Source organism: Ornithorhynchus anatinus, chromosome 5 (genome assembly GCF_004115215.2).
Source record: "Ornithorhynchus anatinus isolate Pmale09 chromosome 5, mOrnAna1.pri.v4, whole genome shotgun sequence".
NCBI classification, from domain to species: domain Eukaryota; kingdom Metazoa; phylum Chordata; class Mammalia; order Monotremata; family Ornithorhynchidae; genus Ornithorhynchus; species Ornithorhynchus anatinus.
This window is the reverse complement of record NC_041732.1, coordinates 53361787-53386567: the sequence shown is the minus strand read 5'-3', so window position 1 is coordinate 53386567 and position 24781 is coordinate 53361787. Positions and strand designations below refer to the sequence as shown.

At 44.0% G+C, this 24781-nt stretch overlaps 1 protein-coding gene across 2 annotated transcripts in view; it reads right to left on the bottom strand.

Annotated features, from left to right (window-relative positions):
* OTUD7A (OTU deubiquitinase 7A) overlaps positions 1–24781 on the bottom strand; it is a 387452-nt gene that overhangs the window by 273896 nt on the left and 88775 nt on the right. Inside the window, exon 2 of one of the 2 annotated variants that reach the window (XM_029065552.1) lies at positions 10486–10600. The exons of the other annotated variant lie outside the window; for it this stretch is intronic. The gene's annotated coding sequence lies outside the window, so the exon portion shown is untranslated. The remainder of the gene's footprint in view (positions 1–10485; positions 10601–24781) is intronic. 2 annotated transcript variants of the gene reach the window in all.

Sequence of the window (24781 nt, the reverse complement as noted above, 5' to 3'; positions counted from 1 at the left end):
AGCCTGCTGTCACACAGATCAGTTCAAGCCGCCTGAAGCCACCGGTCTGCCCTGAATGACGGCAACGAATGACTGGGAGATGGAAGATGGGAGAGCTTGGAACAGCTGGCCGACTTTCTTTCCCGCTCCAAGCCCGGGAACAATACTATGCCATGGGGGAAGGGAACCATACCCTTCATTCATTCAATCATATTTATTGAGCATTTCCTAAGTGCAGAGCACTGTACTAAGCTCTTGGGAGAGTACCATATAACGATAAACAGACACATCCCCTGCCCACAATGAGCTTACAGTCTAGAGGGACAGCAAAGCTGGAGAAAAGCGAGGGAGAGGATGGACAGACACAGCAGCTTCACTTGCCACTCAATCGTATTTATCCAACAATCGTATTTACTGAGCACTTACTGTTTGTGGAGCGCTGTACTAAGCACTTGGGAGACTATGACATAATAGAGTTGGCAGACATGTCCCCTGCCCATGATGAGAAGCAGAGTGGCCCAGTGGATAGAGTATGGGGCTGGAAGTCAGGAGGACCTGGGCTCTAATCCCGCCTCTGCCATTTATATTCTGCGTGACCTTGGGCAAGTCACTTCACTTCCTCTGGGCCTCAGTTACCTCATCTGTAAAATGGGAATTGAGATTGGGAACCCTCTGAGGGACAGGTACTGTGTTCAACCTGATTATGTTGTACCTACCCCAGTGCTCAGCACAGTACTTGGCAAACGGTAAGTGCTTAAGAAAATAACATAATTACCATTATTATTATTATTATTATTATTGAGCTGCTTTCCAATCATTTTAAGCTATTCATGAATGCAGAGCTAAAGAGCAAAGAAGCCCAGGCTTTAAGCCAGCACAGGACATTAGGGACTTGTCAGGGAGGAAGACTTGGAAGTAAAAGGAATAAAGAGAGAGAGAAGCCACACAACTGGATTTGCACCAGCTTGGCCTAATCAAGAAAATGAGGCCCCTGTGCCTGGAATCTTAAGGGAAACCAGACTGCAAACTTAATACAAAATCAGGCTTAATGGGAAATGACATTTACAGGCAGTCTTAGGGCTTGACATTGGCTCCTGATAACTGCATCTTAAATCGAAATATTATAAGTTGGAGCCAATATTCTCATAGAAAGAATGTCCTAAACGGGGAAACGATTCCTGAATCAAGGTCGGATAACTTACTTGAACCAAAATTACCTTGAACTGAACACTCAATCAATTATATATGCATCAAATAGGTAATTACATGGATATACTTTTAATGAATCGGAAAAGTTCCACAATAGGGTGGCCAAGTTTGACTACTCTGGCAGTAAAGTGGCTATGTCCAGTTTTTCTGGTGGTTGCACCTGATGATCAGTTATGACCTCTTCTCTGATCCCCTCCTCTCTTCAATCCATCAATGAATGGTGTTTACTGAGTGCTTACTGTGTGCAGAGCGCTGTACTAAGGGCTTGGGCGAGTTCAACGCAATAGAGTTGGTAGATACATCCGCTGCAAACAAGGCAGAGGGGGAGGCAGACATTAAAATAAATTACAGATACGTACGTAAGTGCTGCAGGCTGAAGGCTCCCCCCCCCGGCTAGACTGTAAGCTCCTCGTGAGCAGGGAATTTGTCTATAAACTCACTCATTCAATCGTATTTATTGAGCACTTACTGTGTGCAGATTACTATACTAAGTGCTAGGAGTACAATATATACTTGTATATGCTATACTTGTATATTCTTGTATATAGGGTATAGACAAACTCCCTGCCCTTACAGTGTACTCTCCCAAGTGCATAGTGCAGCTTACTGTCCACTGTAAGCATCCAGTAAAAATGATTAATGAGCTTCCCCTTTTCCCTCTGTTGCCTCTCTACTCACCCCCCTTCACCTCCCCTCAGCTAAACTCCCTTTTCCCCCCCTTTCCCTCCGCTCCTCCCCCTCTCCCTTCCCCTCCCCTCAGCACTGTGCTCGTCCGCTCATTTGTATATATTTTTTATTACCCTATTTATTTTGTTAATGAGATGTACATCCCCTTGATTCTATTTATTGCTATTGTTTTAATGAGATGTCCATCTCCTTGATTCTACTTATTGCTATTGTTTTTGTCTGTCTCCCCTGAATAGACTGTAAGCCCATCAATGGGCGGGGACTGTCTCTGTTGCCGATTTGTCCATTCCAAGCGCTTAGTACAGTGCTCTGCACATAGTAAGTGCTCAATAAATACTATTGAAAGAATGTATGAATAACACGGTGAGGTAACTATCAAGTGCTTCCAAGTCACAGATCCAACTTCCCAAGTGTCTTCACATTTTTCTCCCTTTTCTCCCCTTGCAGTTTTTCAAATTGTTCTCCTATTTTGCAGCAGCTGGTGTCACACAGAAGGCTATCAATCAATCATTTATTGAGCGCTTACTGTGTGCAAAAGCTAGAGGGGCAAAGTCCAAAATCAGATGCTGTAAGCTGAATCGGGGTGAAAATTTAGACCTGACCTAACACCCTTCATCGTAACTCAAGGTCTTAAATTGAAAATGGTTTTCATGGGAATCTGGGTTTCTCTTAGCCAAGTGATTCCTCTAGACTGTAAACTCATTTTTAATAATGTTGGTATTTGTTAAGCACTTACTACGTGCAGGGCCCTGTTCTAATCACTGGGGTAGATACAGGGTAATCAGGTTGTCCCACATGGGGCTCACAGTCTTCACCCCCATTTTACAGGTGAGGTAACTGAGGCACAGAGAAGTGAAGTGACTTGCCCACAGTCACACAGCTGACAAGTGGCAGAGCCAGCATTCGAACCCATGATCTCTGACTCCCAAGCCCAGGCTCTTTCCACTGAGCCACGCTGCTTCCCTGCTTCCCATGCTGTTTTGAGCAGGGAATGCGTCTACCAATTCTGTCATACTGTAGTCTCCCAAGTGCTTAGTACAGCGTCCCAGCACTCAATAAATATGAGTGATTGATGAAGCGGTATAAGGATCAGAGGACTAAGTGATCACGAGAAGGAGAGAGCCAAGCCGGTATCTGAGGGAGGAACAGTCAGAGAGTATCTAAGAGCGGAATGTGTTTTGAAAGCCATTTCCAAAAAGGCCCTGGATAATCACAAAGTTAGGAACAGAGTTCACGGGAGAGTTGGAGAAAAGAAAAGAGCTTGAGTTTTATGCTCCACACCTTGTCAGAGCACACACAAAAACCACCGAGTCCACGCCATATTCTCCACTGGACTGCAGGTTATTATGGAGGGGTAGGGATGGGGGAAAGAGGAGAATATCTTTTCAGTTTTTAGTTTCCCCCATATTAGCCAGAAGGAAAAAAATGACACGCGAAACACATGACGGCGGATGAAAGGATTAACCCTGCCGGGCAGTTCTGGAAGCTTCTGACCTTTGGAATGGCTAGGGATGCTGGAAGCTTCTCACCGAAACAAATAGCAACAATCCATTCAGTTGTCCAATTTGTGGGTTTCCTGTCCATAAACAACAATCAGGCCGAGATCTAGTGTTTCTCTCTTCAGGTTGTGGGCAAGACAGAATGGCCATTTTCCTTCAGATCCCGTGGGAAAGAGGGGAGGGAAGACAAGGAAGAGAGAGGAAAAGGGAAAATGAGGAGAGGAGGGAAGGACACGGTCCTGACCCTGTGAAGATGTGCATGAAATTCTGAGGGTCGTGTGACTCCTCCAAGTCCCCACACTGTCGATCAATTAATTATATTTATTGAGTGCTTATTGTGTGCAGGACACTATACTAAGTGCTTGGGACAGTACAAAAATAACAGAGTTGGTAGACACTTATCCTGCCCACAGGGAGCTTACAGTTTAGAGGGGGGCGATAATCAAAGCCAGGAAAACTCACGAGTATTGTTTCACGAAATGGAAAGCAGTGCAATCTAGTGGAAAAAGCACAAGTGTGGGAGTCAGAGGACCTGGGTACTAATTCTGGCTCTACCACGTGATTGCTGTGAGACCTTAGGCAGGTCGCTCAACTTCTCAGTGCCTCAATTACTTTATCTGTAAAATGCAGATTAAGACGATGAGCCCCATGTGGAATATGGAGTGTGTCCAACCAAATTATCTTGTATCTACCTTAAAGCTCAGCACAGTGCCGGCAACACAGTAAGTTTAATAAATATCTTAAAAAATATGGTCAGGATTTCTTTTTTTTGTCTCTATGGTATTTGTTAAGCGCTTCCTATGTGCCAGGCACTGTGCTAAACTCTGGGGTAGATACAAACTAATCAGATTGGACACAGTCCATGTCCAACATGGGGCTCACAATCTTAATCCCCCTTTTACAGATGAGGTTCATTCATTCATTAGTATTTATTGAGTGCTTACTATGTGCAGAGCACTGTACTAAGCACTTGGAATATACAATTCGGCAGGTTACTGAGGCACACAGAATTTAATCCTATTTATTGAGCGCTTACTGTGTAGAACACTGTATAAGTGCTTGGGAGAACACAATAACACACACACACATTCACTGCCCACAACGAGTTTACAGTCTGGAGGGGGAGACTTTTGTTGCCGAATTGTACATTCCAAGCTCTCAGTACAGTGCTCTGCACATGGTAAACGCTCAATAAATACTATTGAATGAATGAGACAGACAATATAAATTCTGGATATGGACAAAAGTGCTGTGGGGGTGGGGGGTGGTGAATAAACAGAGCAAGTCATAGCCATGCAGAAGAGATTGGGAAAAGAAAAAATGAGTGGAAAAATAGAAAGCTAATAAGAATAAGAAGTGAATAAACACAGCAAGTCATAGCTATGCAGAAGAGATTGGGAAAAGAAAATATGAGTGGAAAAAGAGAAAGTTGATAAGAATAATTGTGGTATTTATTAAGAGCTTATTATGTGCCGGGCATTTTACTAAGCAATGGGGTGGATACAAGCCAGTTAGGTTGGGCGTAGTCCCAATCCCGCAAGGGCTTCGCAGTCCTGTACAGGTGAGGGAACTGAGGCCCAGAAAAGTGAAGTGACTCGCCTAAGGCCACACAGCAGACAAGTGGCAGAGCCGGGATTAGCGCTTAGGTCTTCTGAATCCCAGACCTGTGCTCTTAATGATGGTCCAAGGAACTCAAGCAATAAAATTGATCAAACCGTTGGCCTAACACCCTACCCCCTCTCTCTCACCTGTTCACTTGCCCTATTTTCCAATTTATTTGCTCCTCCCCACCTTTCTCTAGACTGTAAATTCACTGTGGGCAGGGGACCATGTTTATCGACTCAAACTGTACTGTCCCAAACTCTGGGAGGGTACAGTGCTTAATGGGTCTGTAATATTGTTATACTGTAGTCCCCCAAGCACTCAATACAGTGCTCCGCACATGGTAAATGCTCAATAAATACGACTGCCTCGCCCAAGCATGTAGTGCAGGGCTCCGCATATGGTAAACGCTCAAAAAATAAGACTGATTCTCCCAAGCACTAAGTACAGTGATCTGCACACAGCAAGCACTCAAGCAAAAATTCCTCACTCTTGGCTTCAAAGGTCTCCATCACCTTGCCCCTTCTTACCACACCTCCCTTCTCTCCAGCCCAGCCCACACACGCTGCTCCTCTGCCGCTAACCTTTGCATGGTGCCTCGTTGTCGCCTGTCCCGCCGTCGACCCCGGCCCACGTCCTACCTCTGACCTGGAATGCCCTCCCTCCTCACATCCGCCAAACTAACACATTTCCCCCCCCCTTCAAAGCCCTACTGAAAGCTCACCTCCTCCAGGAGGCCTTCCCAGACTAAGCCTCCCTTTTCCTCTGCTCCCTCTCTCCTCTCCATCACCCTGACCAGCTCTCTCTGCTCTACCCCTCCCACCCCACAGCACTTGTATATATTTGTACATGTTCATCATTATAATCCTATTTATTATTAATGTGTATCTGTAATTCTATTTATTTATAATAATAATGTTGGTATTTAAGCGCTTACTATGTGCAGAGCACTGTTCTAAGCGCTGGGGTAGATACAGGGTCATCAGGTTGTCCCACGTGAGGCTCACAGTTAATCCCCATTTTACAGATGAGGGAACTGAGGCACCGAGAAGTGAAGTGACTTGCCCACAGTCACGCAGCTGACAAGTGGCCGAGCCGGGATTTATGACGACACTATTGATTCCTGTTTAACTATTTTGATGTCTATCTCCCCCTTCTTCTAGACTGTGAGCCTTTGTGGGCAGGGATTGTCTCCATGTTGCTGAATTTTACTTCCCAAGAGCTTAATACAGTGTTCTACACACAGTGAGCGCTCAAAAAATACTACTGAAAGAATAAATATGATTGAATCGAGAACTACCTCTGATTTCTTAATTGATTTCTCACCTACTTGCTCTCCCCTGTTCTGAGTCACTCATCCTTGGTCCTCTTTCCATCCCTCACCCTATTGCTCTACCCCAATTGTTCGATTGACAGGAGCAGTGAGTTACAAAGAGGTAACCGAAGAATAGATAAGGCACCAGTAGAACAGAACTCATTAAGTATTAAATAGTTATAATGCCACAGGAACAAATAAGATCCTATCTGCACAGTGCTTTGAGCTCCCAAGAAGATCGGCTCCATAAAAAAAATACATTAAAAAAAAAAAATCAATAAAAGAGTCCTGGAACAGCTATTGCAAATGAGCTCTGTCCTCTGGTGGGCTAAACAATGCAAGCATTAAGCTGGGCCCAAAGAAAACAATTACAGGATTTTCACAATCAAACAACAGCAGCAATACACATCCTTCCGAGGAACTCCGACAAAGCTGAATTATTTCAGCTATTTTCTTTTAGTAAAATGGAGAAGTAATCTGACATTTTAAAAATATATTTTATTATATATTTTATAGTGAATTTTATTGGATACAGTGAATTTTAAAAAATCAGAAAAAACAAAATTTGGTCAGGTTGAGAATTCACTTGAGGTTTCTGACTTGGGAAAGTCAAAGGAAACCTTGTAGTGGCTTAGGGTTTGAGCTAGTTCCTCTTTGAAAAAAATCATATTTTTTAATGGAAAAGCAGTCCAGAAAATCTATTTTGAAAAACAGCTCCAAGTTTTTCTAAAGTGAAAGTAGCGTGGAAAGCAGCATGGCCTAGTGGATGAAGCATGGGCCTCAGACCCAGAGGACCTGGGTTCTAATCCTGGCTCAGCCACTTACCTGCTGTGTGAACTTGGGCAAGTCAGTTACTTCAACTGTAAAATGGGAATTCAATACCTGTTATTCTTCATACTTGACCGTGAGCCTTATGTGGGAAGGGGACTGTCTCCCACCCGAACAAGTTGTATCTGCCCCAGTGCTTACAACTGTGTGCTTGACATTTACGTGTCAAGCACATAGTAAGTGCTGAACGAATAAATTTCTCAGTTCCCTCATCTGGGATTCGATACCTGTTCTTACTTAAAATTGTGAGCCCTATATGGGACAGGGACTGTGTTCGACCTGATTAACTTGCACTGACCCCAGGGCTTAGAAGAGAATCAGTGCTACAGTGCAATCATTCCCCAAACCGTTACAGAGGCATCCATCCGCACAGCTCTGGGTAGGGAGGAGGTTTACAAAGTATTTTGTAAATGAATGAATACAAAGTATTTTGCCCAAGGTCACACGGAGTCAGTAGCAAAGCTCGGGGTGCCGTGGAGACCCAGGCTGCCATCTTGGAACAGAGTTACACGGTGCATTTGCTGCCTTGCACTATTCCATGAAGGGAGATCTAACACAGGGTGAACTCCGACTGGGCCCACTGGTTGGTTCCCAGATCTAGCACGGTGCCACTATAGTGTACACTCCCAAGCGCTTTGCACAAACTAAGCGCTCAATACATACAGTTGAATGAATGAACTTTCAGGGTTTATTGTTGTATGTGATAAGCGCTTACTACGTGCAAAGCACTGTTCTAAGCGCTGGGGGGATACAAGGTGATGAGGTTGTCCCACGTGGGGCTCACAGTTTTGATCCCCATTTGACAGATGAGGTAACTGAGGCACAGAGAAGTGACTCGCCCAAGGTCACACAGCTGACCAGCGGCAGAGCCGGGATTAGAACCCGTGACCTCTGACTCCCAAGCCCGCGCTCTTTCCACTGAGCCACGCTGCTTCTCTGTAGTAGGACCTCTGTAGTAGGGTTGTGGAACCAGGGAGGAGCCAGGCTCTGGGTTGTCACTCTGGTGATCCTCTCTGCATTCCAACCAGCCAGCACCACTTCCAAGTTTGTTTTTCTTAATATTTGTTAAGCGCTTATTATGTGCCAAACAATATTTTAAGTGCCAGGTATATATACGTTAATTAGGTCAGAAACAGTCCCAGCTCTGCATGGGGCTCACAGTCTAAGTAAGACAGAGAAGAGGTATCCCCATTTTACAGTTGAAGAAACTTAGGCACGGAGAATGTGTGTGACTTGCCCAAGATCACACAGCATAAAAAACTGCTTTAGCTATGGAAATCTATGACTAAAAGCTACTTAAATGGTGTTTTCTCGGTAGAATGTAAAACCATTTGGATCCTTTTCCAATCCAAATAGACAGCAAAGATATTTTAAACATTAAATTGTTAATCCTGGTGAGCCACAGTGTGATTAAATGGCCTGTTACATAAGTCTTGAAAATATAATAGAGGATCCTTCGAAGGAAATCCTATTGATAGCCCCGTTGTCAATGAGAGATTCATTTTTAATTCACCTAACATTTATATGCCTATCATATGCTTTTTAAGTGAGTACACAGATCACACCATGCAGCTACACACACATTACATGATCTATGCATGTTAAATCTGCATGTATAAATGCATGCACATACGTACACTATTTGCAGATTTATGGATATCCATTTGTCACTGGTTAACACGATAGTCGACAGATGTCAGAGTTCATTAAATAAGAGGATATGCACTGCAGTTCTCATTAATGAGAACCGTCGCATCTCATATCTCTTTAGAATAAGGGGAAAATAAGTAAATCTGAAAAAACAAAAATAACCCAAACAATATACCAGTTGACATATGGGACGATAATAAAATTACCTGATGTGTTGATATTTCATTCCACGGGATAATGAATGTTTCTGTATCCTGACTGCATTATGGTGTGAGCTGGGGAGTCAAAGGATCTGAGTTCTAATTCCGGCACCACCACTTACCTGCTGTGTGACCTTGGGCAAGTCACTTAACACCTCTGGGCCTCAGTTTCCTCAGTGGTGGAGTGGGGATTCAATACCTGTTCTACCCACTATTTTGACTTTGAGCCCCACTAGGAATTGAATTATGTTAAATCTACTCCAGGGCTCAGTAGAGTGCTTTGCACATAGTAAATGCTTAAATTCCAGATAAAGACATAAAAAAGCACTTCCAGAAGGAATGTCAACCTTCCATAAAGAGAATCAGCTCTGAGTCACTTTCTCGAACCTCGCCATCCACATCATCTTTCTAGTAACTCTGATATATTGTCATATTGTAGGCCACTGCTTCTCAAGTTGCCCAAAGTACTTAATGGCCCCAAGTAATATCACACAATCCCTCCAGGTGTCTCGGTGTTGCTATCGGAGACAGAATCCTGGAATCAGATCGGACACAGTTCCTATCTCACGTGAGGTTTGCATTCTAAGGAGGAGGGTTTGGGACATAATCCCCATTTTACAGATGAGACAACTGAAGCCCAGAGAAGTGAAGTGATTTGCAGACAAGTGGCGAAGCTAGGATTAGAATTCAGGTCCTTCAGACTTCCTGGCCCGTGATCTATCGACTAGGCCAAGCCACTTCCTCACGCATTTCGTGACTGGCAGGGAACGTGTCTGCTAATACTGTTGGATTGTACTCTCCCAAAAATTTAGTACAGTGCCATGCACATAGTAAGAGCTCAGTAAATACCACTGATTGACTTGATTCCAACACCACACCATTTTCCATCCAGCCAAACGTACGGCATGGGAACGACGTTCCCACATTCCCCAAAATGCAAGTGAGAACACTGCTCCTCGGAAAACCGACTTGATGATGCTCGTCTCTGGTACCCCATTTCTTCACATCTTCTCATCAATCCATCCATCCATAGCTTTCACTGAGCTCTTACGCTCTCGGATCACTGTAGTCAGTGCTGGGGAGAGTATGCTAGGATAGGTGGATGAGATCCCTCCCCTCATGGAGCTTAGAATCTAGAGGGGAAGACAGACACTAAAATAAATTACAGGTAGCTGAAACAACAGAGTTGAGATGTATGCAAATAGGTGCCCTCACACACGGAAGTCATCTTTTCCAGCTCGAAGAATGCTCTCTTAAATCACGAGGGAGTTGGGGGAAAATGGAAATTCAGCCCCGAAATAAACAGCAGCACTTTTTTCCCCCAAGCACACCACAAAGACCAACTCTTACTGGAAATCTGCCACTCCGGATTAAAGGCGAATGTCTGTCATAGGTCAGCTTAGGCCCCAAGTCCCCTCTGACTTTAGTCTCCTGGCTTCCTGTTAAGAAAACCGCCGCCTCAACAGAGCCGGGGAGGAAGGGTGCGGAGGGAGGGGGCGGCATTCCATCTACTCACCGCTAGTTATTTCTTTCAGCAAGATTGGCTTTCATTTGGTTTCCCGACATTGCTGAGCACTCTCCTGACAGATGCTGTCGAATTGATACCAGTCCTGTAGGAGACTCAACCGACCCTATAAATTGGATGGAGAAAAGTTGAGTGACTAAACATCAGAAAGGTGGTTAAAATTTTCTTCTTTTATAAGATTCACCCAACCAAAAAGGGAAGCTGGACCACGCCAAGTCCAACACAGCATTGCCAGCAACCTCATTTCAAACGAGAAGCTGCATGGCCTAGGGGAAAGAGGGAGGGTCTGCGAGACAGAGGGCGGATTCTAGTCGGGGATCCATACACTTGTTTGCCGGATGACCTTGGGCAAGTCATATAGCTCCTCCGTGCCTCAGTTACCTCATCTGTAAAATGGCGGTTAAGACTGTGAGTCCCACGTGGGACAGGGACTACGTCCAACTTGATTACCTTGTATCTACGCCAGCGCTTAGTACAGCATCTGGCACATAGTAAGCACTTAAATACCATTTTACCAATATCAAGTTGGTTTAATTTTGCATTTCCATTGTGGTATCATCTTCATCAGTGATAATACAGGGCCACAATCTAGAAAGATTTAACCCCTACTTAATACGATTAACATTTGCAAAACCGATTGCCTGACCTCTGTAGTATAATAGAAAAATTATATGAACGGGATGCATTTTCAATTGAAATTTAACATGAACTGGTTGATGCCTCTGTAAATTCTTAAGAAATGAAATGTCCAAGATTTGCTTTGAAAATTAAAATTTTAAATGCCGGAATCACATCACCTTAATTCTATTTATTTGCTATTGTTTTAATGAGATGTTCATCCCCTTGATCTATTTATTGCTACTGTTCTTGTCTGTCCATCTCCACGGATTAGACCGTAAGCCCGTCAAAGGGCAGGGACTGTCTCTATCTGTTACCGATTTGTCCATTCCAAGCGCTTAGTACAGTGCTCTGCACATAGTAAGCGCTCAATAAATACTATTGAATGAATGAATTTTTCTGAGCAGCAAAAGATGATTAGAAATTCAGTCCGACACAGATGTGGTCAACCGGTGAAAATGGGATTCCTCTCACAGGCTAAATGAAAGTCCCGTGTACCGGAAAAGAAAATGGAGCCAGGGGTTGGGACATTACAGTTAGTCAGAAACACGTTTTCCACAGTAGGCTGTTGTGGCAGAGAAGAGGAAAAGAACACCCAGCATTTTCCTTATTGCCTCGGTCAATCTTTGATGGAAATTTGGAGTAATATTTTCACTGCCTTTTATTCACTGACAAGAAAAATGGGATTTATTAATTCCTCTGTTCAGCTGTGGGATTTCAACTAGTAGTTCATTAAAACCTCATTTGCAGCTCAGCATTCATGAAATGAATATCTGGCGGACCAGAGAGATATACAGTCTTTCAAAAACACCACGGCTGGGATGGAGAGACCCTGAAAGTCCCAAAATCGGCAGCGGGAGTCCGTGCTTAGTTATCTGGCCAAATTCACCCTGGGAAATGCCGGTGGAGCCATAAGCCATCTGACCAGCACCGACGGAACAATAGCAAACGCCAGGAAAGCAGAAAGAGAAGTTCCCCACCCAGGTAGGCGAAAGTGGTTATTTTGGGGATTACGATGCCCTTCATTCAAAGGAACTTTTTAATACAAGAAAAAAAGCCAAGTGAGTTGGTCATGCAGAGTTTTATTTGGGGAGGGGGCAATTACAAAATCTGTTTGTCATTCTCCAGGCAGAAAATTAAACGATTTCCTGTTGCTCTAAAATCCTGCGAGGGGACGTTGTGTAAGTGGGGATGATTTGACGATGAGCTGTCAGTTCAGCTTCGGCCCCCTCACTTCCATTACTGTTCCATGCAGCTGCTCTGGTGTTCCAACAGCACAGCTTCTCTCTTTCTCTCTCTCTCTCTCTCTGCCCACTCCATTTGGACATTCTCAGTAATCCTTATCAGGCTGGACAGGCCTGGGTCTCTAGGGCCCCTTAATGACTCCTCCATTATTTCACTTCATTCCGTATATTACGCCTGATTTATAAAACAGATACCGAGGAACACATAAATCGTACAGTACAGCGATTCTGGAAGCTTTGCCGGGACCTTAGCTGAGACTGGGTCTGAGTAACGGCTCAGGGTCTTAGATTGCAAGCTGAAAACAACTGTACATTATCTACATCCCCTAAAAATGGACTGAAGTAGGTCTAGGGGTGCTAAATCAGAAGCACTGGACACTGCAAGATTTCCCTCTAATCAATCAGTAGCATTTATTGAATTCTTACTGTGTTGTTAACAGCAGTGCTCTTTGCAAGTGAATCAATGGTATTGACTGAGTGCTTACTGTATGCAAAGCACTGTACTAAACTCTTAATTATGGCATTTAAAATTACGGTACTTGTTGAGTGCTTACGCTATGTCAAGCATTCTTCTAAGCTCTGGGAAAGATACTAGTTAATCAGGTTGGACACAGTCACTGACCCACACTGTGCTTACAGTCTAAGAAGGAGTGAGAACAGGAGTTGAGTCCTCATTTTACAGCCGAGGAAACTAAGGCACAGAGAGGTTAAACTGGGGTCTCTTAGGAGAGTATAATACAACAGAGTTGGAAGAAATATTCCCTGCCCACAACAAGCTTACAGTCTAGAGGGGGAGATGGATGTTAATCATCCATTAACGGGGAAGCAGTGTGGCTCAGTGGAAAGAGCCCGGGCTTCGGAGTCAGAAGTCATGAGTTCGACTCCCGGCTCCGCCACTTGTCAGCTGGGTGCCTGTGGGCGAGTCACTTCACTTCTCTGTGCCTCAGTTCCCTCATCTGTAAAATGGGGATTAACTGTGAGCCTCACGTGGGACGACCTGATTACCCTGTATCTCCCCTAGCGCTTAGAACGGTGCTCTGCACATAGTAAGCGCTTAACAAATACCAACAACAAAAAAAATGTTAATATAAACAAATGAATTGAGAAGCAGCATGGTCTGGTGGAAAGAACGTGGTGGGCCTGGGAGTCAGAGGACATGGGTTCTAATCCCACCTCCACCACATATCGGTTGTGTGACTTTGGGCAAGCCACTTAACTTTTCGATGCTTCAGTTTCTTCATCTACAAAATGGTGATTCAATAACCATTCTCTTTCCTACTTAGACTGTGAACTCCACAAGATACCTGATTATCTTGTATCTCCCCCAGATCTTAGTACAGTGCTGGGCACAGAGTAAGCACTTACATACCAGAAATATTATAAATAAATTACAAATCAAATGTATTGAGAACTTACTGTGTGCAGAGCACTGTACTAAGCCCTAGGGAAAGTACAGTACAACAATAGATACATTCCCTGCCCACATCAAGCTTACAGTCTAGAGGGGAGACAGACATTAATATAAATAAATTACCGATATGTACATAAATACTATGGTGCTGAGAGTTGGGGAGGTAGGTAAATTAAGGGAGCAAATCAAGGTGACGCAGAGGGAGTGGAAAAAAGGGAAAGAGGGCTTAGGGACGGCCTCTTGGAGGGGTTATGCCTTCAACAGGACTTGATGATGGGGAGAATGTTTATCTGTCTGAAATGAAAAGGGAAGGTGTTCCATGTCAGAGGCAAGATGTGGGCAGAAAGAGAGATGAGTTCAAGGTACAGTGAGGAGAGGAGTGAAGTGTGAAGGCTGGGTTGTACTAGAAGACTAGTGAGGTGAGGAAGGGGGAAGGTGACTGAGTGCTTTAAAGCCGGCGGTAAGGAGTTTGGTGAGGAGGATGGGCAACCATTGGAGGTTCTTGAGGAGTGGGAAACCATGGACTGAACGATTTAATAGAAAAGGGAACCAGGCAGAAGAGTGAAGTATGGACTGGAGCAGAGAGACAGGAGGCAGGGAGGTCAGCAAGAAGGCTGATACGGTAATCAAGACGGGATAGGAGAAGCGCTTGGATTAACTTGGTAGAAGTTGGGATGGAGAGGAAACATTCATTCATTCAACAGTATTTATTGAGCATTTACTATGTGCAGAGCAGTGTACTAAGCGCTTGGAATGGACAAATCGGTAACAGATAGAGACAGTCCCTGCCCTCTGATGGGCTTACAGGCTAATCGGGGGAGACGGACAGACAAGAACGATAGCAATAAATAGAATCGACGGGATGAACATCTCATTAAAACAACAGCAAATAAATATAATCAAGGCGGTGTCTATTTCATTAACAAAATGAATAGGGTAATGAAAATACAGTTGAGCAGACAAGTACAGTGCTGAGGGGATGGGAAGGGAGAGGGGGAGGAGCAGAGGGAAATGGGGGGAAACAGAGGATTTTTGTTGTGTTGTAAATGTTGACCCGACAGGATTTCATAATAAATTGAATATGTGGACTGAATGAGAGAGAAGATGCCAGGATAATGCCAAGGATATGGGCTAGTGAGTCTACAGTGATGGGGAAGTCAAGGGAGAGACAGAGTTTGGACGGGAAGATGAGAAGTTTTGTTTTATACATGTAAAGTTTGAGGTGACGGCAGGACATTTCAGTTGAGATGTCTTGAAGGCAGGAGGAAATGTGAGACTGCACAGAAGGAGAGAAGGGCTGGAGATGTGGATTTGAGAGTCATCCACATAGAGATGGTAGTTAAAGACATGGGAGCGAATGAGTTCTCCATGGGGGAGGGTGTGGACGGAGACTAGAAGGGGACCCAGGACTGAACCTTGCCAGACACCCATAGGTAGGATATGTACAGAAATGTCGTGATGCTGAGTCTGGGGTGAATACCGGTGGAGGCCGGAAAACACATCCAGATTCCAGACCCTAATATGCTGACAAGGCTTCTCCGAGATAATAATTCCATCGGCCTACAACCTTCAATCCCTTCCCCTACCAGGGCCCTCTCCTCCCTCTGCAGCAGAATACACACTTAGGAATTCTTCCCACAGCCTGCTTTCAGCTGCCAATCTTGTCCTGACTAATACCCATCTAAGAGGAAAATAAAAGGATCGCTTCAATAGCAAGAAAGCACCCAGAATACCCAAGAGTCCTCTCCAACCAAGTTCGCACAGGATGCCTCTGGCCTTGAATCAACTTACTTGGCTAAAATCTACTGACACCCCAACAGAGTAGGTAGCTGAGCAAGAAATCTGCACCTGGGTGTGTTCCATGGGTGATTCTGGGGACTCTCTGACCTCCATCTTAATGTCTTGCTATTGCTTCCCCCTTAGTCATATTGATTGAGCATTTACTTGGTGCAGAGCACTGTACTAAGTATTTGGTAAAGTACAATATAATAATATGACATTCCCCACCTACAACAAGCTTATAGTCTGGAGCTTAGAGTCAAATTTTCAGATTCCAAGATTCAAGCTCCTTTTTTTTTTTAATTTTTACGCTATTTGATAGATGATTACTATGTGCAAGGCGTAGTACTAAGCACTGGGGAAGATTCAGGCTAATCAGGTTTGACACAGTCTGTGTCCCACTTGGGGCTCCCAGTCTTAAACTCCATTTTAGAGAAGAGGTAACTGAGTCACAGAAAAATGAAGTGATTTACCCAAGGGGACACTATAGACAAGCGATGGATCCTGGATTAGAACCCAAGTCCTTCTGACTCCCAGGCCGGTGCTCAAACCACTAGGCCACACTGCTTCTTGTGGACCAGGATTGTGTTTACCGCCTCTACTCCCCTGCGCTTGGATTTGCTCCCTCTCATCACCCCTCCCTCAGAACTTATATAGCAGCGTGGCTCAGTGGAAAAAACCCTGGGCATCGGAGTCAGAGGTCATGAGTTCGACTCCCGGCTCTGCCACTTGTCAGCTGTGGGACTGTGGGCGAGTCGCTTCACTTCTCTGGGCCTCAGTTACCTCATCTGTAAAATGGGGATGAACTGTGAGCCTCATGTGGGACAACCCGATTACCCTGTATCTACCCCAGCGCTTAGAACAGTGCTCTGCACATAGGAAGCGCTTAACAAATAACATTATTATTATTATCAATCATTTATTTATTTATAGTAGTGACTGTCTCCCTCTCTAGACTGTAGGCTCGCTGTAGGCAGGGAACATGTCTATCAACTTTTCATATTAATATACCGTACTCTCTCAAGCACGGCACACAATAAGTGTTGGATAAATACGATTATTTTTCTCAAGTGCTTAGTACATTGCTCTGCACATAATAAGTGTTCAAAAAATGCCATTGCTCGACTGATTAAAAGCTCACGTGGCTGGAGAGGTTGGGAAGAATGGATGGGACGCTGAATGCATTGTGGGCAGGGAAGCCCATTGTACAGGGCTCTTCATGTAGGAAGTGCCCAGTAAATACGATTGTTTGATGGATTGCTTGTGTTACTTTCACAGGAGAGGAACAGCATGAATAGCACTCTTCGGTGAACCTTCTCCATAAACTGCTGAGAAACAAAGGCCACTTATGCAATAAATGAAGTCCATCAAAAAGATGCATTAAATTGAAGCAGCATGGCTTAGCAGAGAGAACATGGGCCTGAGAGTCGGAGGACCGGCGTACTAGTCCCGTCTCAGCCACTTATCTGCTGTGTGACTTTGGGTGAGCCTCTTAACTTCTCTGTGCCTGTCACCTCATCTGTAAAATCTAATTCTCTTCCTCTCTTCAAATCCCTAAAGTTCACCTCCTCCAAGAGGCCTTCCCAGACTGAGCTCCCCCCTTTCTCCCTCTGCTCCCTCTACCCCCCTTCACCTCTCTGCAGCTAAACCCTCTTCTCCCCCCTTTCCCTCTCCTCCTCCCCCTCTCCCGTCCCCTCCCCTCAGCACTGTACTGGTCCGCTCGACTGTATATATCTTCATCACCCTATTTATTTTGTTCATTTTGTTTAATGAGCTGTATATCACCCTGATTCTATTTAGTTGCCATTGCTTTCATGAGATGTTCTTCCCCTCGACTCCATTTATTCCTATTTTTCTTGCCTGCCTGTATCCCCCGATTAGACTGTAATCCCTTCAAAGGGCAGGGACTGTCTCTATCTGTTGCCGACTTGTACATTCCAAGCGCTTAGTACAGTGCTCTGCACATAGTAAGCGTTCAATAAATACTATTGAATGAACGAATGAATAAAATGGGGATTAAGACTGCGAGCCCCATGTGGGACAATCTGATTATCTTGTATCTACCCCAGTGCTTGGCACATAGCAAATGCCTAAAAAACACCATTATTATTATCTGCTGTGTGACCTTGGGCAAGTCACTTCATTTCTCTAGGCTTCAGTTATCTCATCTGTAAAGTGGGAATTAAGACTCTGAGCCCCATGTGGGACAGGGACTGGGTCCAACCCGATTACTTGTGTCTATCCCAGTGCTTGGAGTAGTGCCTGGCACATAGTAAGTACTTAATAAACACCATAAAGAAGAAGAAAACGAAGTCTGAGGAACACAGAACGCTGTGACCTGTAAATCCAGGCACGTGCCTCCCTCCCTGCCTTTCAGATGTCACCGGCGGGTTCTTCATTAATTCAATTCCCCAAGTATGGTCTCGTGGCCCCCTTCCAAGCCCGAGAAGTTCCATGGGGAGACCGTGGTTGTTACACCAGTTCTGCTGCAGAGTCGTTTTGGATGTCAACAAATTATAAGCCTAAATAGCAACCAACCCAAGTGACTCTCCCTCCTCTTTTCCAATCCCATCACACAACACCCTCTGGCACTCTTTAACATTTCACTGAATAACTTCAGCTACCTGAGAGTTGGAGTGTCCAGTGATTCTTAATCGTCCGTGATCCTGACCAGCCGGGATAAGGAGAGACAGTCAAATTACTGGCTAAAAATAACAAGTTGAAAAAGTTCTTGCAAAAGGAGAAAGTTGAGGTGCCGAATGTTAAAATCGTATGTCATCTCTTTCGGTTCAAGTCAGAGTAACAGAACTGGTCGCTTCATTTGAAGGTGCATCTTCCTCACTGCATTAAACTATATCTCAACTCATTTGCACACTAAGGTATGAAGAGGGAGTTTTTTTCAAGCATGAAAGTCAAAGGGCAAGGCTAAAAAAAAAATTATCAGGGTCTTCCCTGTAACTTGCGAACTAGAAATTTCTTGGAAAATAAATCAGAATAACTCTGTCCTTCTCATTAATCATTGTCCATTTGATGTTTTTTTGCACCTCTCAAAGTGCAGACATTCTCAACCACACTCTCACATTCCTGTCCCTGAGCCAAGCACACAACACCCTTTCATGGCAACGAAACCGTAAGGGCAGAACTCAAGATGGAATTCGATCCAGCGTTGTCAACGCCTACTGAAATACATCTTAAATCCATACTACTATCAAAGTCCGATAGCCTTCCAGAGTTTTACCACGAGATGTGCCCTGGCCTCCCCAGACAGCCACTATAACATCTTCTAGGAAACAGGCAAGAAGTTGAAACAGCTTTAGTATCAGCTCTCTGCTACTGTAATCGGTAGAGTTACCCCAGCTAAAAAAAATTACCACTAACCATTGAGTTATAGTCACAAAAGAAAAACCCTCACATTCCTCAAGCTCTCAGCGGTTTCTCCACAATCAACCCAAAACTCTTGACCATGGAACTTCAAATATCCAGAGTATTCCTAAATACTAATCCATACACTACCATTCTGATCAACCTCTGGTTTATAAATCTACAGATGTACAAGAATGTGTACAAGGTAATAATACTAGTGATAATAATAAGGATATTTAACAACTGTTTACTGTGTGCCGGGTACTGAATTAAGTCCTAGGCAGAATATAAGTCAATCAGGCTGGACACAGTACCTATCCCACATGGGGCTCAGAGTCTCAATCCCCATGTTACAGATGAGATATCAGGAACAGAGAAGTGAAGTGATTTGTCCAAGGTCACACAGCAGACAAGAGGCAGCATCAGGATTAGAACCCATCACCTTCTGCTCCTTGGCTCGGACTCTATCCACTACGCCATGCTGCTTCTCAACAAGACGTTACAACAGGTCGGTGTGGAACCAGAATTATGGTGAGATCAACCCCTACTGTAAATATTTCCCAAAACAGAATCCAAGAAGAGACATATAAGTAGATGCTGGAATAGATACATGAAGATTACTCACCAAACTGCAAACAGTTCAAGTTAAATGTACAAAGCACCTCCAAAGTAGGAGAGCATCCAACAAAAAAGCCATGGAAATATATACCTGCTGGTTTGGGCAATGCAAACCAGGGATGTTGGATTTTTTCCATTTTTAGCCAGTTATCTCACATAATAATAATAATAATAATAATAATAATAATGTTGGTATTTGTTAAGCACTTACTATGTGCCAAGTACTGTTCTAAGCTCTCATATTTCCATCAGAAAGTCAAGGCAGGTTCAGAAACTCTGTTCACAGGTTGGAAATGGGGGACAAATGGGATTATAGTCATTGTTTAAGTGAGGCTAATCTTTCTCTGCTCCTTTTCTTATCTTCTTATTATTAATCTTAATATTTTTCTTATTTTCTTATTATGGAGAAGCAGCGTGGCTCAGTGTAAAGAGCCTGGGCTTGGGAGTCAGAGGTCATGGGTTCGAATCCCAGCTCCGCCACTTGTCAGCTGTGTGACTGTGGGCAAGTCACTTCACTTCCTCTGTGCCTCAGTGACCTCATCTGTATATTGGGGATTAACGGTGAGCCTCACGTGGGACAACATGATGACCCTCTATCTACCCCAGTGCTTAGAACAGTGCTCTGCACATAGTAAGCGCTTAACAAATACCAACATTATTATTATTATTTGTCAGATAATTCATTAATTCAGCAGAAGAGTCATGAAATCCTTTCACATTTATTTCTGGCCCTTGAAACACCTATGTGTTCTGTTCTAAACAGTGAAGCCAGGTAGTTGATGGCAGATAATTAGTTCTGGCTGGAATCTGCTTTGCCCTGTACCAGTTGTTTCCCATATTCTCAGAGAATCCTCTACTGGGAGTCAGGAGGCCTGGGTTCTAATCCCAGCTCTGCCACCTGCTATGTGACCTTGGGCAAATCTCCTAACTTTTCCATACCTTAGTTTCTTCATCTTTCAAATAGAGATTAAATATCTCTTCTCCCTCTCCTTAGACCGTGAGCCCCATATGGGACAGGGACTGTGTCCAACCTGGTTATCTTGGATCTACCGTGGGGCTTAGCACATAGTAGCAACTGCTTAACGGATACCACAATCATCATGATACTCATACTTCCATCTGCTCTCCTCGCTCTGCTCAGATGTGTCCGAGAACCCTCTTTTGCCTTCCTTACTGTCTTGGATCTTGAAAACAACTTAAAAGAAATCCAGAGCATCTGTTTGCTCGCCGTCTTTCGTCTTTCCAGTTCCTCCTCAAAACACATTTCTGTGAAATATTCTTAGCCCCACATGTTCTCCCAAAATGAAATGGATGCAAAATGAGGGTACAGAAACATAATGAAAACGGAAACAGATGCCAGCTATGCCTCTCCAAAATGAGTCATCAGTTTTGTCCTGTTTTCTACTTTTTTTTCCTCATCACTTTTGCCTTCTTTTTTCAGAGAACAAAATTCTTAGCACATTCGTATGTGGTTTTATACTCTCTCATTTGCATACTCCCTCAGTAGCGCTTGTGCACGTGTCTTCAAATTTCGTTGCTACCCCTTACCTGTAATTTAAGTGTTTGTCTCCCCCTGCTACACTGTAAACTCCTCAAGAGCAGAGGGAACCTTATCACACTCTCCTAGATGCTTAATACACTGCTCAGACCCCAAAAGCATAAAATAAGTGATTGATCGATATTATATAGACAGGGAACACATCTACAGCCTCTGTTAAACTCTCCTAAATGCGTAGTACAGGGTCCTGTACACAGTAAGCCCTCAATAAATACTATTCATGGATACTATTTTTTCCTACCCATAGTTTATTTTTACATCTCTCCCCCTAGTCAGGCTGTAAGCTCCTCGAGGGCAGGGATCATTCATTCAATCGTATTCCTTCCATTGAACCTCCCAATAATATAGTAAGGTGTTCCGCACACAGTAGACGCTCAATAAATAGTATTTATCGACTGTCAGAGAGAATCTTGACCTTTAGAATACAGTGTTTTGAATGCCCCAAGAGGGCAGGAAACCTGTCTTTCCAAGTAACTTTACACCGTAAACAATTACCGAGTCATTTGCTACTCTTCCCCAGATACTCGGTAGATAATCATTTGATGACGATAAAACCATCGTAGCTCAGCAAAACTCAAAATACAAATTGCTCTCTCAAAAACTAGCCCATTTTCTCCTACCTCTCTATCATGTTCTTCCCATATCGCTGAAATACAACTTGAAACGTTGGTTGAATTCTCACCTGTTTTTCGCACTGGCATGCGAAAAGTCGCTAAAAATCATATTAGAAAAAGAAAGATTACGTAAAAAAGGCATATCGTAAACGTGGTATACGTTATTTGATGATAAAAGTGATCTACAAATGTGTTCCCTAACCTAAAGTTTTGCATTTCACTCCACAGACCCATTTAAACTATATTTAAGGTTATCATCCTCCCTCGGAAAATTCACTTACGGTTGAATTCCCAGGGTTACGGCCTCTTGGCAGAATTCTTTCCTGTGGGCCAGGTTCTCTTCTGTGGTCACTAAATTGCATTTCAGCTACGGCATAGATTCATCCAACGAGCATCTGACCTGCCATGCCCACACACCCATTCAGGGTCAAGCAATTTGCCATCGAGAAGCTAATGCATTTGGAAAAGAATGCTGCATAGATTTCATTTTCACTCCAAGACAGCCTCGCAATGTAAACATTTTATCCCTATTCTGTCCAGTCAGCAAGAGAAACATTTGTTTTTCATAAGGGAAAGCTATTGCATTACCATCATGTCACTGATGGAATAAGGCAAATCATTTAAATTGAACGGCAACTGGATGGATATGTGCAAGAAGCATTTTTCCCCCCCATAGAGAATATTTTGTGGAAGAGTGGCAGGCAAGCAGATATGGCTCTTACCTTTTGTGGCATGCATGTATAAAAGCAACTTACATTGGTTTCAAGTTCAGAAACACACCAGAAATCTCGTGACCGTATTGTTTTAAGAGTGGAGCTCTGACTCCCTGGGAGGACTGGGAAGCAATATGGACTAGTGGTCAGAGCCCGGGCCTGGGACTCCAGAAACCTGGGTTCTAACCCCAGCTCTGCCCCTTGCCTCCTGTGTGATCTTGGCAAGTTAAATGGCTCTGTGCCTCAGTTTCCCATCTGGAAAAAGATGATTCATATCTGTTCTCCCTCTCCCCTAAACTGGGGCCACCGTGTGTGACGGGGGCATGTCCCACTTTAGTATTCTGTATCTACCCAGAATTCAGTTCGGTGCTTGGCTCAATGGAAGTGCCTAAAAAGTTCCACAATTATTATTAGGCATAAAGAAAGTTCAGAGAGAAAGCCTCTCTGAAAAGGCAATCATCAGAGAATCACCCCTCGCCCTGAGTTTACTCCTTATATAGCCTTTAATATTATGATATTTGTTAAGCTATTCCATTCCATTCAATAGCATTTATTGAGCGCTTACTATGTGCAGAGCACTGTACTAAGCGCTTGGAATGAACAAGTGGGCAACAGATAGAGACGGTCCCTGCCCTTTGACGGGCTTACAGTCTAATCGGGGGGGACGGACAGACGAGAACGATGGCAATAAATAGAGTCGAGGGGAAGAACATCTCGTAAAAACAATGGCAACTAAATAAAATCAAGGTGATGTACATTTCGTTAACAAAAGCTCTTACTATGTGTCAAGCACTGTTCTAAGCACTGGGGTAGGTACTAAGTAATCATGTTGGGCACCATCCCTGACCTACATGGGGGCTCCCAGCCTAAATCAGCAGCGTGGCTCAGTGGAAAGAGCACGGGCTTGGGAGTCAGAGGTCATGAGTTCGAATTCCAGCTTTGCCACTTGTCAGCTGTGTGACTGTGGGCAAGTCACTTCACTTCTCCGGGCCTCAGTTACCTCATCTGTAAAATGGGGATTAAGTCAGCCTCACGTGGGACGACCTGATGACCCTGTGTCTCCCCCAGCGCTTAGAACAGTGCTCTGCACATAGTAAGCGCTTAACAAATACCGACATTATTATTAAACCAGGACGGGGATTCAATCCCCATTTTACAGATGAGGTAAGTGAGGCACAGAGAAATCAAGTGACTTACCCAAAGTCATGTGGCAGACAAATAAGAGAGTCAGGAATAGAGCCCGGGTCCTCTGACTCCCAGGCCCATGCCCTTTCTGCTAGGCCACATTACTACTTCCCACGCTACTTTGCATTCTAACCATATTCTGATTACATCTGTGGCTGTGCAAGGAATCTCACTTTGATTTTGCAGCCCACTTTTCAGAAGATATCAAACAACGATATGCATCAGCACTGTAACAAGCACATGGGAGCATACAATACAGTTAGTAGACACAATCCCTACCCACAAGAGCTTACAGTCCATCAACCGTATTTTCTGGGGGCTTAATCTCGGGAGAGAACTATTTGTTCAAATCTTCGTGCTTTCTGCTCATTTTCATTCCACTGGTCTAGCATTAGTTTTCAGTCTTTTCCCCACTAGACCTTACAGCTTTTTTTGTTGTTTAACAGCTTTCTCTTCTGCTGCTGCTGCTGCTCAAAATGGCAACTTTCTCACATCTCCCTGGCACTAGTCACATAAACTAAAGGTAAAATATATTCATTTCCTGCCCTCTATTAAACAAAGTCAGGTTTCGACTACACCTCAAAAAGTCATCAAGTCCAATCTCCTTCCTGGAGACCGGCCAGCATTCAAACACCGGCCGGCATTCAAACATTCTGCAAAGATAGTGGTTTTCTTTCTCCCCACCCTTCCATTTTCAAAAACCTCCAGGCACCTCCCCTGCTACTGCCTAGAACTTTATTATGTTATCCAGCTCTGTGAGGCATTCAGATTTGGTAGGAGAGAGAGACATTAATGCAAAACTGAACTGCACTTGATTGTATTTTTCCAAATGGCATTTCACACTTGGCTAAGCCAAAGTCTTTGTACTTGCTTGTTTCCCAGCTGCCCTATAGAGATAAGATAATTCTTATCCCCAATGTCACTTAAACCCTTTGGTCCCAGATGGAAATTCTGGAATTACAATCAGTTGGCTGGCCACAGGACTTGTCTTTGGAGAATGAAGTGATTACACAAAAAATATGAGTGCTTCGGGCATGTAATCAACTCCCTGGAGGTTAGGTTTCAGGGGTGAATTTGAGCATCTGGGACCAGTGCTACACTATTTCATTTTTCCCCCCGCTCTGGAAATAGACAAAGCATGGCATAGTCGGTAGACTACAGGCCTGGGAGTCGGGAGTTCTTGG